The 18,172-nt window shown below is 35.5% G+C and overlaps 1 protein-coding gene across 1 annotated transcript in view; it reads left to right on the forward strand.

Moving 5' to 3' along the window:
- Positions 1–18,172, forward strand: part of lrfn1 (leucine rich repeat and fibronectin type III domain containing 1) — a 132,301-nt gene that overhangs the window by 81,386 nt on the left and 32,743 nt on the right. Inside the window, 1 exon segment of the mRNA XM_043230473.1 lies at positions 1,615–1,702. The gene's annotated coding sequence lies outside the window, so the exon portion shown is untranslated.

Consider the following 18,172-nt stretch of genomic DNA (forward strand, 5'->3'; position numbering starts at 1 on the left):
AAGCACGCACTTAAAGAGAGCTGTTTTACCCAATATTTGCGTAGTATTATCGAAAGAAATAGTACAAACCAAGCATGCAATTAATATTGTTTTTACGGTATTTGAGTGTTTGAGTGTGCAGTATGCTTCAGTATGTATTTATGTTGCTTTTCGCATAGTGTGTGGTATAGTACGTGCATGTTTTTGCTTCGCTAAATATAAATAAATAAAATGCGTAATGATATGCTTAGCATGCACTGACTTTTAATTAGGCCCATCTCTGATTTTTTATTAACACAGCCTCACATTGTGATAAAATGGCCACCTGCAGTATGATCCTCAGAAACGCTGTCTAGTTGGGCAGCTCACCAGGTTTTGAAGGAGTTCTTGCAGAGATGCAGAGGGAGAGAATTTGTCACGAGCAACCTTGCAGCGTTTTCTTCTCGATGCATACAAATCGCGGGGAGCTTTTCTGTCACTCGAGCGGCTCTGAAGGACACCATCGGCTCTCGTATCCGTCCAGCATCTGCCGTGTGCCGCTGAGAGAATTCGGTCACGATTTGAATAATAACTAGATGAAATTCAGAAGTGAATGCGAGTGGAGTTTAGCGGGGACTGGAGTGGAGTTCTGGCCTGTAGAATTGGCTCGGCAGCTGTTTTCTGCTCCAGCAGGTGAAAACGAACAACACAGAATCATTCATGGATCCTAGACCACTTGTTGACTTCACAAACACCGCTGATAATAAGCCATGTAAATGTGTTTCTCGACATAAACAGCCGGTCCAAACTCACTGTCAAAATGTTGTGAATTTTTCATGATTTTCTCTCTGGTCTCTTCTGTGCTGATGAAATATGAATAGAGTCGGGATGCTTGTTTCTCCTCTAAAGCCTTTTATTTGTTACAGAAACACTTCACAGTGATGAACGTCTGTAAACACACATAATATAGTCAGCTGTGTGCTTAATAATGACTGCTCGTATCTCTTCTGAGGCTCTTTCATGGCTCACTTATTTTATATCATTATTATTTATATACTATTGTAGTTTTAATTCAGATTTTTGTTAATTATTTCGGTTTATTTCAGTTAGTTGCTGAGTCAACATTTCCCTTTCTTTCTAATATTTATATTTTATTTTAATACAGTTTATTTTGGTTTACATAATAAAAAGTGTTTTATTTAACAGTAAAAATATTATTATTATTATTATTATTATTAGTTTTTGTTAATATTTTGAATATATTCCATACTGATTTATTAATTTTTTTCACAATTATTTTTTTATGTCTGTATAGACCTTGATATGTTTTGCCAACTAAAGGTTTATATTTTATTTAATTTAAGTAAATTTATTTTATTTAATTTTTTTAATCCATATGGATCTGATTGATCCCACAGAGAATTTGATGAGAAACATGAAAAGGAATTCAATCTGAGCAAAGTTTATGGCATTTATTTTTCTTTTTTTAATAAGGAACATTTTATAGAGGCTAATCTCATTGCTTTCTAAGAAAAAAAAAAGACTTTCTTCTCTGATGTTGATGATAGTGTCCGTATTTCTCTTTGTTATATGCTTTAAATATGGTGATGGGCATCATAAAACAAGCATCGTCTCTCTCTGTTGTCATGGCTACAGGTGGCATCACTCCAGTTACCCAGAAGCCCTTGAAACGAGGAGAGATGCCCTTTTGAGATGACTGACACCGGAACAAACTTCATATCTGGTGAGTGTGTCGGTTCACGATAACACATTTCCTCTCTCTTTCTCGCTCTGTTTCTCAAACCGCTGCAGATCACTGTGAACGGAAACATCTGTTGTCAGGTCCCCTGTCACTGGATTTCTGGGAAATAATAGATTGGTGCATGCAGACAGAAGAAACAACATTGTATGCTTTCACACACACACACACACACACACACACACACAGACTGTTAGAGAAGATGATCTAGTCCCCTGACAACAGAGAATACAGCAGAAAACATATTAACTAGTGTGGCCAAAACATTTGTAAAATTATTCACCCAAACATAAAAATGCAGCCATCCTTGACTCTTCCGTATGCTGTTTGAAACTCTATGTTTTTTCTTCCATGCAACACAAATCAAGCTCATGTTGCCTATTTTGTGCACTGAAAGTGAATGAAGACTGTCAATGCCTGGTCTTTTATTGGCTGACATTATCCACAGCAAAAGGGCTACAGTTGTGTACATATCATTTTTATGGTGCTTGCTGTCTAATTAAGGACACTGTAAAAATTGAACTAATAGATATGACCTTTCTTCTGTAGTTGGAAAGATCGCAAACTTTTTGGTATAAGAAAATGTTTGTTTTCAATGTGCAAATATTGCATTGTTTATTTAAATATTCATATAAAATATTAAATATTTAATTAGATGGATATAAATTATTCACATATTATAATTAAAGGGTTTTTACAGAAGGGGTTTTGGAGTTCTCTTTTTACTGATTCAGTGATGCTCTCTAAAAATCTTTATTTTCATAAAGTAAGTAGGAATAAAAAATTAGGAAGCAAATTACATGTGAACAATCCCTTCTACAAAACCCTCCAGAATATAGAAATGAATAAAACTGCTATGTTTGGTGTATGTAGATGTTGCGGAAGTGGAGAAACAAAGTCATCTGAGAAAACGGTCTGTAATGATATGTAGTGTAATTGAAATCTATAGACGCAAATAGATAAAGTGCAAAAAAATGGAATGGTATACGAATAAACCCTTCTATAAAAACATTCAGAATATAGACAGGAATGAAACTGTAAAATTTGGTGTGTATAAGTGCTGCTGAATTGGAGAAACAAAGTTATTTTGAGAAAATCGCCTGTAACGAGAGCGCAAATTACTAAACTGCAAAAAAAAAGCCAATGGAAACATATATGAATAAACCCTTCTACAAAAACATTCAGAGTATAGACAGGAATGAAACTGTAAAATTTGGTCTATGTAACTACTGCTGAAGTAGTGAAACAAAGTTATTTGGACAAAAAAATCGCCTGTAACGAGAATGCAAATTACTAAACTGCAAAAAAAAAAGCCAGTGGAAAGATATATGAATAAACCCTTCTACAAAAACATTCAGAGTATAGACAGGAATGAAACTGTAAAATGTGGTGTATGTAACTACTGCTGAAGTAGTGAAACAAAGTTATTGAGAAAATCGCCTAAATTGCTAAAAAAAAAAAAGCCAATGGAAAGATATATGAATAAACCCTTCTACAAAAACATTCAGAGTATAGACAGGAATGAAACTGTAAAATTTGGTCTATGTAACTACTGCTGAAGTAGTGAAACAAAGTTATTTTGAGAAAATCGCCTGTAACGAGAACGCAAATTACTAAACTGCAAAAAAAAAAGCCAATGGAAAGATATATGAATAAACCCTTCTACAAAAACATTCAGAAAATAGACTGGGATGAAACTGTAAAATTTGGTGTGTATAAGTGCTGCTGAAGTGGAGAAAAAAGTCTTTAAAGGTATAGATTGTAACTGAACTCTACAGTACAATGCTCAATATGCAATAAAGAAAAACGCTCAAAAGTGTATTTTGGATATTTTCTTTTCACTGGTCTGTAGTGAACCCAAGATCTGAAAATTGACCAGAATTGTCCAATAGTTCCTTGCGTATGTAGTCGGGATGAATAACAGGGTGCAACTTGGTTATTTGTCAAAATTGCCTTAACAGCGAATTCTTAAGGTTCCGCTTTCGCTGCATGCAAAAGAGCAGCGTGAGCATCTCGTTTCTGTGCTGCACAGAAGAAAAGAAACATCAGGGCGTGTAAACGATCGCTGATTGTTATTTTTTTGGCTGCACAGTTCCTTTAAGAACCTGACAGCGTGTACTACGGCTGATCCTTCATTCACACTAATTACATTCCAGCAGTTCGGTGTGTTTCGTGTAGAGAGGGCCGGCGGCCAGACAGCAGTCTGATGTTTTCCTGTAAACTCCGAGCGGTGGTTTCTGTGGTCTGTAGCGGAGAGCAGAAGAGTCGGACAGATGGAGGTTGAAAGCTATGACATCATATCTGACCTGCTTACCATCTCTAATGCATTACAAGCCTTAAACTGCAGAACTAATCGCTCAACCACAGGCTTTCTGCTCAGAGTCCTTGCGTCGGTTGTAAATATGAACATCAGTTCAAGATTTCTGCTTTGAAACCTCAATGATACAAGCAGTGAAGCACAGATGAATTGTCCTAATTTGAGAAAAGTCTAGATGTTTCATTCCTGGTATTGAAATGCATGTTTCATGTCCTTTTACTAGGCCGGATGCTCAAAGCCGACATGAAATCAGCATTTACTAAAAACATGCTCTTGGTTTTTATTTCACATGATTCATTAATGTGCATTATCGTACAAGTATTTTCTTTTTTTTTGGTTGATTTGTTTGTGCAAATTTTACATTTACATGACCTAGGCCGAGTGCTTATTTAAAATGCAAGGTCCTATGCTGTGTTTTTGTATGCTTGGTTGTAAATAAAACAAAGATTAAACTATTTCACTTTTTTTACTCGGAAAGTCTAAATCTGATGGCGCGGGTGCACACAGGATGTGTCCAAATCCACTTTTGCTATTTTAACGATGGTCTGTGCACACGGGGGCATTGTTGAAATGGGTTGTCTTATTCTCTTAATACGTAAAGGATGTTTTTTGGGCGTAACGTGCAATAAACCAGTCAGAGTTTGCATGACGAAATGCTATTGGCTACTGGCGGGATCCTCTGCCTCCTCCGTCTTTCAGTACTTTAGCGGGGCAGATAATGCACAATTAGAAAATATGTAACAATATAAAATACACTGATTAAACTGAGCGTCGTTAACCTTGTTTAATATCAGAGGCAACCTGGTCTATCTTCTTACTCACTCAACCTGGTGTTGTCAGTTTTCTCTTTGCTATTCGATGTATTTTTCACTGTGTGAGAACATGTGTTTAGCCTGAGAGCTGCATTGTTTGTCGGTCAGGGCAACAATAACTAAGGAGGGTGGATCTTTGCGAACGGTAGTGTATTCTCAAAAGAAATGCAACTGTTAAGCATATTTTTTTAGAAAATAAGTTGAAAGAGTGCAGGCTAATGACTTCTACTGAAGCATATATTATTGACTAACAGCCTTGTTTATTCTGTCTTTCAAGGTTTATAAGTTAACACTAAAAATGTATTTCTCCCCTATGGAGAGACATTCTCTTCTTTGCTCTGTAGAGTTTATGTTAAACACAGTTTGATTGGTTGCTGTTAGAAACCACTCCACCAAAGGCAGGCATTGATTGGCTAATCCAGCTGCCGTGTTTGACCAATCCGGGTTCCACTGGGGTCACTCCTGCAGGATCCAATTACAGCAAATTTACAGCAGACGTGACGAAGCTTGTCAAATCCGTTCTGAGTCCCCAAGGATCCTGATGATTCACCTCCTCCTCCTCCAGCAGATATTACACTCCATCAAATAATCTTCATCAATAAAATATCTAGAGCTGCTTTCACTTTGGCAAAACGTGTTGCATTAGCTTCTTATAGATCGTCTTTATCCTGTGATATCAGCGATCATGGCTAATGCCTTCAAAGCAGCCGCTCTCATCTGCCGGAGGAGGATGATGTTTAAGCAGATAGACGTTTGTTACTTCCTGAACCAATCATGAAGTATTCATTACCGGCTTCAAGGCATAACAGCTTATTGTATTATTCATGGCGAAAGCTCACGGGTTTATTCTGTAGAATACTGCGATCCTCAAGGTGATGGAGACAGTCATGTATGTGCATTCATAATCAGCTTCGTTAAGAGATGCCAGAGACAAGCTAACTTTCAGTCATTCTTTAGGTAGAATTCAGCTGACTATTTCGGTAAATTCAGTATAGTTCACTACTCTGTGTATCTTTCAGGTGTCTTCAACAGTATTGGACAGCATCTTTACTAGTTAGTCTGCTGAAGTAGTGCTGCATGTGCAGTATCTGTTGTTTTGTTTCAAAAGTGCTTGAAGTGTTAAGCCTTTTTCTGTTTTTCTTCAGTAACAAGCCAAACGTTATTAAGATTGTTTTGAGTTTACTGATACTATGTGTTACAGTATAAGGAATAGTTCCCCCAAAAAAGAAAATTCTGTGAACCCATCCTCGAGAATCTGTATGAACTTGCCGTATGTTTTGCTGAACACACAGAAATATATTTAGGAAAGAGTTTGTAACCAGGCTGTTTTGGGTCACCATTGACTTTCATAGTCATTTTTCTCCCTGCTATACTAATTCCTTCATTTTTTTTCCTAATAGTATTCAAGTTAGTTAAGCATTTTCTGAGTTCTTTAATAAATCTCCAGTACTAGTTTACTGTTATGGTATCTGTTATTCTACTTGAAAGCAAGCATGATGTTTATCTTTTGGCTTTACTAGTAGTTACCACAGTATTTGTCAAGTTTACTATTTTTCCAATGTTTTAAGCATCTTGTGATTTCTAATATATCTATCTATCTATCTATCTATCTATCTATCTATCCATCCTTTTACATTTAAAAGATATCTATGTAAAATGTACTTAGTAATTAGCTATGTAAAAGTATCTATTGAATGCACTAGTAGTCTGCTGCAACAGCATGTGTGGGGTTTATTGGTACATTATGTGTCAAGTTTAGTGCAGTATTATCTACCAATAGTACCATTAATGTTTCAAGCCTGCATTAGTATTGGTGCTGTGTGTGTGTGTGTGTGTGTGTGTGTGTGTGTGTGTGTGTGTGTGTGTGTGTGTGTGTGTGTGCGCGCACTGGTGAGAGATGAGGAAACATCCAGAGACATGCTGCTCTCTTGGAGTGAAGTGCTCAAATCCTCATAAATATGAGCGATCTGGGATTTGATTGATATCGCGGCTAAAAGCTTTCCTGCCGCGCTGCCAAGACTCTAAATCTGAGGGCCATTTTCTTTGTGTCAGGTTTTGCTTGTGGTGTTCGCTCCTTTCACTGCAACACTGTGGACATTCAGCTCCATTTGACAGAACAGAAACTAGCAGTACCAGTACTTATACGTTCTTTACAAGATAAAGAATTTACTGGATTACGCTTCACTCAAAACAATATTAAATTGCATTTGAATTGCATATAAATTTCCATGCAATTGGTTTGCACAGTTTTAACTTGTTAAGCATAAATAAAGCGATGCTAATAAACTGAATGCGTTTTCAATACACAGAAACCAGGTTAAGATATTCATCATCAACAAGACTCATTTGCTTCAGCCTCTTGCAATTTAACTAATTAAATATCGCTTGTTCCGCAGGCTAAACATATTTTACCCATGTTCGGTGCTGGTTCAGCAGAATAAATGCAGTTGTTTTCGCAATCAGCAGATTTATGCTGATTCTAATCAGTTTGAACAAATGCCTTTTGAAATATAAAACCGAACAGATGCTATTTTTTAGCGCAGAAATCCGACCTGCAGATGTGCATCACGCTGTGTTTCTGTTAAAACGGCGTAATCCAAATGCATGGAAATTTTACATGCTATTAAAATACATAAATCGTACATTTAGGCCTAAATAAGCATCACAAGCAGGAGCGTTGCCGCTTGTACCTGGATATATTTAACAGGATTACGCAGCTAATCTTGTAAACACGCTTCTCTTGAATATATCAAATAACTGGCATGACAGTTTACAGCCAGCCGGTCATTATCGCAAAATAAAGTATCACAAAAGAGACCTTACGCTTTGAAATAATAACCGTCTGACTGTGGAGTATCCTTTAAAGAGCAAATCTTTGACCTCAAAAAGAGCGGCCCAGACGTCTGAAAGTGTTTTAAAGTCAGTCGTTTGTTTTTTTGTTGGTGAAAGGGCAGCTGGGTGCTGTAGTTTATCCGCGGCTGCGCTGAGGTCTTATCGCTCGTGTGTGTCCACGCTCCTTATCTCTGAACTCGAACTGTTCCTATCAAACCTCAAGCGGCCCAGATCCGCCGCTGTATCCGTAAACGACCCTTCACATCCTCGCTTCACCCCGAGAGCCGAGCGCTAGTCCTTCAGATAAAAGCGTCTGCAGCTCCGAGTGTGTCGAGACCTCGAGGAGTTAAACGTTATTCGGAACGGATTAGGGTGTGTGATATTGACCAAAAATGAGCTCGATAACTGGATTAGGCCTGTATTTTCCGAGTGTGTTTTTTGCGCTGGTACCATGACTTTTTTTCGTTATATTCTGTGCATTGATTTGTTCGTAGCAATCACAGACACTGGCTTTTTCGTTAAAGGGACACTCCATTTTTTTGTGCAAATAGGCTTATTCTAAAACCTCCCCCCAGAGGTAATAAATTGCGTTTTTTTTTTTAACCCTTTTTGAATCCATTCAGCCGACCCCCGGGTCTGGCGATAGCACTTTTAGCGTAGCTTAGCATAGATCATTGAATCCAATTAGACCAGTAGCATCGCATTCAAAAATGATCAAAGAGTTTTGATATTCTTCCTGTTTAAAACTTGACTCTTTTACTTTTACTCTTTTTCTTGTAGGTATATAGTGTAGTAAGACCGGCGGAAAATGAAAAGAGCATATTGTGTCTGAAATGTCTTAGAGATTAACTGTTTATTTACTGAACTGTTGTATAAAATCTTAATTTTTGTAATGGAATGACACTTTACATATGCAACTTTATAATGGCATTGCATTAATGAGTGAGTCATTGAATCATTTGTTCAACTGATTTGTTCAGATGTCTGATTAATTCAGGGACAAAGCAATTAGCAAGTCTTTCTAATGGATCATATATATATATATATATATATATATATATATATATGTATATATATATATATATATATATATATATATATATATATATATATATATATATATATAATACATGGATCATTGATTTATTCAAAATTCTGATTCATTCAGGAATTAAATACCACTGTGTGTTAATCACAACATTTCTATTTGGATATATTTTCAGTGACATAATACAGTAAAAATAGACGATTTTGATACCGTAGTGTCTGAAATCTGGCTCACTATATTAACTTGTATTAACTATATTAACTAAACGTGATCACATTTACAATCATGCCTTTACAGTATTCAGGAAAAGCAGCACAATTGCTTCATGCGTTGAATTTCAGTGATGTTCTAACTGCATTTTACTCTAGGATGCATCGCATAGTAAAAAAGCGCACCATCTTGAGCCTGTTCACAAAACATTTACTGTGTTATTATGGATGATACAGATGAAACCGTTCCAGTAATGAGATTATGTTTCTCGGCAGGATGACGATTTTGAGGATGTGTGTAAGTGACGTGTTTTATAACAGGAACTGTAGTAAGGATGCTATCTGCTATCTAATTTGTAAGGGTTAAAGAAAGGTCGGAGGTATAAAAACAAATTGTCAGTCAAGCTGTCAATCAAACTCACCGGCGCCCAATGGCCTCCGATGTTCATTATATCAATCGAAGAAAAACATATGTTGAAAATAGAGTTTTCAGTCGTCATAAAAGACAGAAGTCTGATTAACTCCGTTGTAATCCGTGTCCTGATTAGCCGGCTAGCAGGGCTCTGTAGGGGTCATCGTTCCAAACACTTTATCTTCATTACAAGACAATTACAGTTAACTCCACACGAGAAAAATGACTAATCATCACCTGCTGACTTGCTCGCTGTCATTAATCCTCACTTTGATTCGGTCTTGTTTTAGTTTTAAATGTGTATTTTACTTTCATATTCCAAACACGCAATCTGTAGCTGCTAGTCAAGCTCTTATATTATGTTTACTTCTTAAACCATTGAGTTATGATGTTCATTTTACTTTCGTTTTTCTTTTTTTTTTTTCCCTTTTTTGCACATTTTGTGACTCCCATTTAAAGTTAAAATAAAAGAAAAGGTCAAATAAAATCACAAAAAGATAAGTCGTAATTATGAGGCAGTCTTATCACGTGCCAAGTCATAATTAGGAGTTACGACAAAGTTGGAATTATGAAATGCTAACGTATAATTATGAAATAAAAAGTCAACCAAAAAGTCGGTATACTGAGGCATAATTATATTAAAAGCTTTGACAAGAAATTTTGAATAATGACATAGACAACAATGACATTATTTAAAATATTATACTATGTAATAATTATTATTTGAAAGTCGAAATTAGGAAAGAGGTTGCAATTGACAGGAATGATGACATTACTACAAATATTAATTATTCCAGGCAAAATATTAAAGTATGAACTTCTGGCATTCTCATAATTATGATTAAAAAAGGAAAGATTATTAATATGATTGGGTTAAATTATCAAACAATGACAAGTGATGTCAAAATAATGATCTAATAATTTAATTAAAATAATAATTGGCTTTTTATTTTCTCATAATTATGTCTTAGTATCTCATCGTTTCAACTTTCATATGTCACGATTATGAGACAAATATGAACTTTTTCCCTTAATTACTAAGCATGACTTTTATTAACCTCCATAACATTATGAATTACTTTATTTTTGTAAAAATGAACTAAAATCAACTACCTTCTGAGGGAATGTTTGTTTACATGCATGCATTTTTTATGCATATTACTGCATAAGAGCGCCCCAAATCAGTCACTTAGCAGACTGCTTTTAGCTGCTATCTACTGAAATAAAAGTGTGCCTAAACTGTTTAAAGACTGGCCTTGAAAAGCCTTTGATTTTAAACATTAATCCTGATAGCCTTCAATATTTTACGAGGTCTTCTGATGTGTCCCTGGCAAATCAAACATGAGTTCAGGTGTTAGACGGAGAGTCAGGTCAGACCGCTGGGGGTCTCGCTTGATTCGACGTCCAGGCGCAGGATTACAGGAGCATCGCATTGCTCAGAACGGCAGTTACAGGAAGTGGAGCTGTTTTTATACAGTGTTGTTGTATTGATTCGTGTTTTTTTGTAAATATTTAATTTTATATATTTTTTAGACACATTTTTAGTTTTTTAAATGTTATTTTTTTATTTATTTATTTTATTCTGATATTTTTTTTTGCTTTTATATTTTGCCATCTAATATTTTTACATTTACATCTGGCCTTTCGGTTTGTTTATTATTTTATTTATTTGCCAATTAGTTTTTTTTTAATTATTGAAATTTCCTCATTCAAGTGCCGTCAGTAAATCGATCAAAAGCGAAAGGCGTTTATAACGTTGAGAAACGTTGCTATTGCTCAAATAAACGCTGTTCTTCCAACTTTCTATTCATCATCAATCCCGAAAAGTAAAATCAGCAAATAAAATGGTTTTGTGAGTGTTTTTAACGTTGATAATAATAAGTGTTTCTGGAGAATTGGCTGTATTTCTGCCAGTAAAAAACTGAAATATTATTACAATTTAACTTAAGTGTTTTCTGTGTGAATATATGTCGAAACGCAATCGATTTCTGTGATCAAAGCTGAATTTTTACTCCAGTCCTTCAGAAATCATTCCTTTCTGAGCAGAAGAGCATTATCAAGAGCGACCAGGCTGGCCTTTAAAGGACTTTTATTTTGCCCCCTGCCACGCGCCGTCTCATCAGATAAAACAGTCTGTTTCTCCCTGAAATCCATTGAAAATGATTTCGGTCATTTGGTTTCTCTCAGCGTTCGCAGTCCAGATGAAGCTCCAGAAACCCGAACCCAACATCGTTAGAGACGTCTCACTTCTGGGTGTCATTTAACAGGTTTTATTTCACACTATTGCTGAGTCTTGCTGCGGTATTTCATCACGCTGGCGTTAATGCTGACTCGGTACGTTCAGGAGGTGGTCCGGCTCGCTTTCCAAATGTCATGTGCTAACTAACCCAAAACAAATGTGTTAAATGTGCAGCGAGTCCATGTTCAGCGGCTCACGGATGATTACGGGCTCCTTCGCCAGCTGTCGACTCCTCCTAATTACAGCTCTGACATCAATGACGGCAGATCTTAGAAAGTGTGGCGGATACAGAACGGGAGGTGGAGCTGCTTTTCTGGATGGATGAACGTCTGCTTGTGTGTTACTGATGTAATTCCTGCGGGCTGGAGCGAGCGGAGCGGCGCCGTGTAAACGCTTCTTCTCGGACGCCGCGCCGCGTCTCGTCCACGTGCCTCTTCCTCGGATAAACACGCGCTTGCTTTCGCTTTTATGCTTTTTCCCAGAATTTTATTTCAAGTTTGAACGGTGAAAATGTAAAAAGAACATTTACCCAAAAGTGTATTTGGTTTATTTTAATAGGGACATTTACTATATATATATATATATATATATATATATATTTTTATTTATTTATTTTTATATATATTTAAACATTAAATTTCATCCATGCATATATATGTGTGTGTGTGTGTGTGTGTGTAAATTTCATCCATGCATATATATATATATATATATATATATATATATATATATATATATATAAGCACTAAAGGTATTTTAAAGAAGGTTTAAAGAAATCTAAATATTAAAAAGTAAAACAATAAATATATAAAAATAAAAATAAGAATTTTCCAAACTATTTTTACAACAAATATTATTTATTTTATGTAAAAAAATATATATATTTGTTGTAAACTGTATTTTTGAAAATGCTTTATTTCAGATATATATATATATATATATATATACAGTTAAATATTTATGTATAATTTTAATTTGATAAATATTATTACTGCTTTAAAAGTCTACTTTAGAAGAAAACATTGTCAAAACTATACTATAGTGTGTGTGTGTGTGTGTGTGTGTGTGTGTGTGTGTGTGTGTGTGTGTGTGTGTGTGTGTGTGTGTGTTTTACCAGTTTATATAAAACATAAATATTGTACCCTTTTGTTTTTTTATTTAATAAATGAAAAAATAAATATTGAAAATACTTTGTATATTTATACAATATATAATATATAATTTGACCCTTTTTTTTTTTTTACTTTCTTTAGTGTTTTGCGGAGGGGAATGAGCTCATGCAGGATGTTGTTGTTGTTGATGATGATGATGATGATGATTCCTCTAATCTGTGTCCAGTAACGTCTTTGAATGTCTGAGCTGCTGACCTGGAGACAGTGCTCTATGCTAATATCCACTCGCTGCACATCATGAATCGCATTCTGACGCTTTTCAAAATGCAAAACATGAGCTGAATCTTGTAGCTGGAAGCGAGTGCATTGGGTTCTGAGGATCATTGTTTTATGACGTCTCTCTGAAGGGCGGGGATGTCGAGGGTCTGATCTGGGTGTAGATGTACTGTTCAAACCCACCGAGTGCACTAACTAGACAGCACTGCTTTCAGAGGTTAGTTGAGTAATGAATCACATCTTAGTCTGTCATCTCTCTGTCTGTCTGTTCTTCTATCCATCCTTCTTTCTCTCTATATATCATCCATCTATTATTCTTCCATCCATCATTCCTTCTATTTATCCATCATCCATTGTTCTCTTTATTCATCCATCCATCCATCCATCCATTTATCCATCCATCCATCCCTCCATCCATCCATCCATCTATTTATCCATCATCCATTCCTTTTTATCCATCCCCATCCCTCCATCCATCCTTCATTCATTCTATTTATCCATCATCCATTGTTCTTTTTATCCATCCATCCCTCCATCCATCTATCCATCCATCCATCCCTCCATCCATCCATCCTTCATTCATTCTATTTATCCATCATCTATTGCTCTTTTTATCCATCCCTTCATCCATCCATCCATCCATCCATCATTCATTCTATTTATCCATCATCCATTGTTCTTTTTATCCATCCTTCATCCATCCATCCATCCATCCATCATTCATTCTATTTATCCATCATCTATTGTTCTTTTTATCCATCCCTTCATCCATCCATCCATCCATCATTCCTTCTATTTATCCATCATCCATTGTTCTCTTTATTCATCCATCCATCCATCCATCCATTTTTCTTCTATTTATCCATCATCCATTGTTCTTTTTATCCATCCATCCATCCATCCATCCATCCATCATTCCTTCTATTTATCCATCATCCATTGTTCTCTTTATTCATCCATCCATCCATCCATCCATCATTCATTCTATTTATCCATCATCCATTGTTCTTTTTATCCATCCATCCATCCATCCATCATTCATTCTATTTATCCATCATCTATTGCTCTTTTTATCCATCCATCCATCCATCATTTCTTCTATTTATCCATCATCCATTGTTCTTTTTATCCATCCATCCATTCCTCCATCCATCCATCGTTCCTTCTATTTATCCATCACTCTTCTCAGTCTATTATTCTTTCTGTTCATCATTACATAACTGCAAGCGTCTGATTTTCGAAAATAAACGTTTTATTTCTTAACACCAAGTTCATCTATAAATTTCACATTCAAATAGGAACAGAAATCCTCCCTTCAAGACGAGGTAGGGAGGGATGGAGAGAGACGAGAAGCAGAATTATACAGGAAATATTGTGCTTGTCACAGCACACACACACACACACACACACACACACACACACTGCAGTCCAGTCCTATTAGTTTGGAGGATGCTCTCAGCGCGTGTGTGTGTGTGTGTGTGTGTGTGTGTGTGTGTGTGTGTGTGTGTGTGTGTGTGTGTGTGTGTGTGTGTGTGTGTGTGTGTGAGCTCAGGTATAAATGAGACAGAGGGACAGCTCGCTGTCACCGCCAGACTCAACCAATTCAACTGACCGTGATAAGACGGAGAAACGACTCCTTCTTGCAGGGTATCTCGTTAGTTTTGCAGCACGCTGATGGAAAAGCTTGAAGGAGAGCCGTGCTGTACATGTGCTCAGAAGAGTAAAAATAGCCTTGATAATTTGTCCCGAAACAGTGTGTGCTTTGCCGCTCGTGTCAGGCTGCAGTCAGCTCTCGATCTGTACGATGAAGTGCTCTAACTAGTCCTCTAGTAGTGTAGCTGAGGTAATGAGCTGCAGGGTCACCTCCACTCAACTCTGTCATGCGTGTCACATTTCTATTCCTATTCTGAATTTTTGTATTTTTAATTTAATTTAATAAATATATATCATGCTAAATTACCAATATCTCTTATTAGGAAAATATTATAGAATGTTAGAGACTATTATGTTATTTGATTATTTATTTTTTATTTTTATTTGCAGTTTTAAGCATGTAATTAAGCATGTAATTTAAAATTGTAATACATTTTATTGCAATTTTTTTTTTTGCCATTTTTCTTTCCGTTATAGTTTTTTGATGCATTTATATATATATATATATATATATATATATATATATATATATATATATATAATATTTTTTTTTTATAGTTTGTTATTTTATTACACCAAATTAAAAGATGTACTAAAATAGATTTTGAGATGTTGCTAAGAGGATAATCTTATTTATATGTCAGTTTTATTTTACTTAGTTTGCCTTTTTGTTATTTTAACGAAATAAAATGTTTAATATAATATATATGAAAATAAAAAAATATATATATATATATAATGTATAACATAGATTACTTTCCGCTACAGATAATTTAACTTTTTACGGTTTTGCTTTCCGTTAACGGCCTTATTACACTAATATTGTTATTTAGAGATGAAGCAGATGTGCAGTTCAGGTTTTTATCATGTTGCACGCCATCATTATTTGATGAAGAGCCGCGAAACCTTTGTGAAACCGCCTGTGCCAGAGGATATGAGCGTTTCCAGCATTATGTCGAGGTCACGCAGGGTTTACGTGGGTTTTTTTGGCCTGTTGTTGAGGTCTTAAGTGCAGTATTTTCCAGAGCGCGTCTGATTGCATCTGGAGCACCGGTTATCACCGCAGGACGCTGTCATTTTTTCTTCCTCTACACTGCAGGCGCTTTTAAACGGATGTGTTGTTATTTTCATTCGGTTTCTGACGTTCAGCTAGCTCTGCTGTTGCTATCATTAGCATTGGGCTAACGCCGCGGGCGTCCTGAGTCAGTTCAATCTGCCGTTCGGGGCCCGGAGCCAGTCAGTTTCCTCATCAAAACACAGCGGGATGCCAAGTAAAGACAGATCACACCAGACGGGGCTCGTGTGAGATTAACTCAGTTAACAGTAGCTAACTCGCAGCTTGCCAGAAAGAGGAGGGTTGTTTCTGTAAGATGCAGCACGGGTCACTGCTCATGTAACACACCTGCTCCGGAGAGAGAGCGCCGAGAGACAGATTAAACCCAGGGACATTACATCACCAGTGGACTGCTTTGTGTGTTCGGTCGTGGATGGAGTTCTTCTCTTCCAGGCTCAGACATACAGGAAAATATTGAGTAATATTAGAGCTTTTTAGCTTGGAATGCATTGCTAAAATTGTGATATATTTCTGTGATGGACTTTTCTGCCGCTGCTCCAGTCTTCAGGCATATACTTTTTATTTTTAAATTGTTTTTAATAAGTTTTTGTAGTGTATTTTGAATGTCTTATGATTAATATCTTAGGTTATATATATATATTGATATATATATATATATATATATATATATATATATATATATATATATATATATAATATATCAACTTTTGATAAATTCAATGTGACTTTGATAAATAAAAATATTCATTTCATCAACAACAAAAAAAAACATACTCCAAACCTTTATATTAAATATATTTGTTCCTGCTAACAGTTGTTCAGCTATTATTTTTATTACAAAGAATTTTTTCTTAATATTTAAAAAAAAAAAAAAAAAAATAAGGCATTGATAATAATAAAATAATAATGTCTCATGTATTTATTTATTTTCATAATTGTATATATTAGTGCTGTGCATTTAATCCTATTTAGGTTTTTGTTTACATAATATGTGTGTGTGTGTGTGTGTGTGTGTACTATTATGTAAATATAAATACACACTCCTGCATGCATATATTTAATATATATATATATATATATATATATATTTAATATATATATATATATATATATATATATATATATATTTTTTTTTTTTTTTTTTTAACATAAAAATCTGAATACATAATGCATATGTGTCTTTATAATAAATATACACAGTAAACACACATACATTATATGTAAAAAAAAATATTTCTTTTTACTTTTAAGATAAAATTGTACTTATTTTATAGCTACTTATATTTATCTTATTCCTTTATGAACACCGGTCAAATTTAAAGTAAACATGAATAAAAAAATAGCATTGAAAATGCAGTATTTGGCTTATGAATTGCTTTCACAATATTAGATTAAAAGTTGAGGAAAGGCCCACATGCACCGGCCAGTAAACCATCCGAGCAGAAGTGTCCAAAAGTGAACAGAAGAGAGCAGAAATGTGTCTCCTTCATCCGTCAATCGAAACGTATCGCAATACCAGCTTTATACAGGGCCTCTGACCGAGATTCAGCATTAACACGCTGCCTGGGCAATCAGCCAATCACAGAAGAGATGACAGAGTAAGAGGCGGCCGTTGTGTAACTGACTGGGCAATCAGCCAATCACAGCGAGGAAGAGAGTGCGAGGGGCGGGGTTATCACGCTGCTGTTTCTCTTTTGGCGTGACGTAACCAGAGAAATCACACACGGCACCTGAAGGATTAATCAGGCAAAATCTGGGTGATGGAGAGATACGAGGTGTTTTACACCGGTGTATAATATTAACGGCGCACGCCTGATGATCAGATCTAATCTCAATGACTCAACGCTAATTAACACAGATACACAACCAACATTTCATCAAAACCAGCACCCTGCTTCGTCTTATAGTTATAGTATTTGTTATTAATCTCAATAAAATTAAAACAAAAACATAGTTTAAGTACGATTTTGCCATTTGTTATTTTCCACGTTATTACTAATTTTCATTTTTACCATTTATACTTTCCTTTTTATTCGCTTTCAGAGCTAAAACATTGCCATGCTTTATTCAGGGAAGAGGTTTTGCCAAGTTTTGTTTTATTTTTTTTCTGTGAAATAGTCCTTTGATATTAGAAGATATCAATTTTTCCAATTGATTTCAGTTTTAGCCGTCTTTATTACTTATTATAAGCTTATTTTGCGCGAGTGCTTAAATGTCTATTTCGTTTTCGGCTTTAAAACGACTAGAAAGTACTGCTCTTAAATCAAATACGTCAGACAATGCATAGGTTAGACCGCGAAGCCGACAAGCAGCATCTGCTAGGAATTAAAATCCTATCATCTTTACAAAAAACCAAAACGGTAAACGCAGGGATGAAGAGGAAATAAAGCGATCCAAGCGAGCACTTGACAAACATCACTGGAATGATGTATTTAGCGTAATTAGCTAAAACCAGCGATTAGCGCTATTT

The sequence above is a fragment of the Puntigrus tetrazona genome, unplaced genomic scaffold (genome assembly GCF_018831695.1).
Source record: "Puntigrus tetrazona isolate hp1 unplaced genomic scaffold, ASM1883169v1 S000000151, whole genome shotgun sequence".
Taxonomy (NCBI): domain Eukaryota; kingdom Metazoa; phylum Chordata; class Actinopteri; order Cypriniformes; family Cyprinidae; genus Puntigrus; species Puntigrus tetrazona.